Raw genomic sequence first — 1,509 nt, forward strand, 5'->3', positions numbered from 1 at the left:
AGTCTTAACTAATTCAAGTTTAGTTGACAAATCAGCATTAGACGAGATCCACTTTTCCAATTCATCATTATAACTTTTCCGATCCAAACTCCGATTGTTTTCAACCGTTTCTATCTTGTGTTCAAATTCCTTCACAATTCGTTGACATTCAATTATATGATTATTCTTTAAGTTGGTTATAGAATCCTCTTGAACACAACTTTTAATATATAAATTTCTATAATGCTCTTTAAGAGTCACATAGCTCTTTTCTGACTCAGCAAGCTTCTCTCTCAACTCCTGTACAATATTTGTCATTTAAAAAAAAATTGATCAGTTAAGGATCTATGCAGTAAATCAGATAAAAAAAATACGAACAGTTAAGCTCAAAAAGAAACCGAAAAAACACAAACACTGAAAAACACACGCAAAAACAAATGTACAATGATCCAAAAACAAAATCTAAACACAAACAATCTAAGAAACTAAAAACAGTCTAAAAACAATAAACCAAGTCCAAAGAATTCTAGATACAAGCCCAAATCAACCAATACAGATATTACAATTAAAAAAAATGATCTATCTGCGTTACTGAAGTGTATTCAAAAATCCACTTGAGTGCTTTGGATTGCTGTGAAGTTAAATGAAATGACCCCAATGAAGAAATCTGCTTATTTGACTTYTGAATAAGTTGCTTAAATCTAGCAGACAACAATGATTGATACTGCACCAATCARCAAACAACAAAGAACCTGTAAACAGCAAACAAAGCAATCTGTCAACACAAAACAAAAGAACAATGTTGCTGCTGCTGTTACAAGACAAAAACAGTCCCAAAGTGAAACTTTTAGTCCARCTGCAGCTTCTCAAACTCAAACCAGCAATATATGTTGCTGTTACTATTTCAAATCCCAAAGACAAGTCAAAAACAATTCTATGTTGCTGTCTGGTACTACTGTGTATGAACCCGCTGCTRTGTTGCTGCTTAACTGTGAAACAGCTGTTGTTATAAACTCAAACTCAAACTCAAACAACCTGCACACTGGCTGCTGTTTTAGAATTGTGTAATATGCACTCAAACCTGTTTATTGTCCTGTTTTGCTGCTAAAACAGTCTCAAGCTGTCAAAATGAAATGCATAAAAATAAGCCTGGTGTATGTCGTGATGGCAGTGCAACTTTGAAAAAAAAATTGTGTATAAGATGCTGTCAACCTGCAAACCTGTTGTTATGAACCTGTTGCTACTTCTTCAACCAACAGAGGCTCACGAATCAGTCTCTAAACAATTTCCTTCTTTGTCTCGAACTGTTGTGTAGCTACAAAGAAGCTGTTAAGTTCAGTCAAGATATTTGCTGCTGTTACAAATAAGAAACAGTCCTCAAAACCACAAACACACAACAACTTGTTTAACACACTAACTCAGTCAATATAGCTTCTGTTCCAGACTCAAAACTTGCTGTTTACCACAAAGTGAAACTRCTGTTCAAAGACTTTGCAATGCTTGCTGTTTCAAACCTACATAAACAACATC

General features: G+C 34.3%; 1 pseudogene; it reads right to left on the bottom strand.

The window, feature by feature from the left end:
* Positions 1-297, bottom strand: part of LOC112523780 — a 6,879-nt pseudogene extending 6,582 nt beyond the window's left edge.
* Between the last annotated feature and the right edge of the window lie 1,212 nt (positions 298-1,509).

The sequence above is a fragment of the Cynara cardunculus genome (assembly GCF_001531365.2).
Source record: "Cynara cardunculus var. scolymus isolate 2C chromosome LG 12, CcrdV1, whole genome shotgun sequence".
Taxonomy (NCBI): domain Eukaryota; kingdom Viridiplantae; phylum Streptophyta; class Magnoliopsida; order Asterales; family Asteraceae; genus Cynara; species Cynara cardunculus.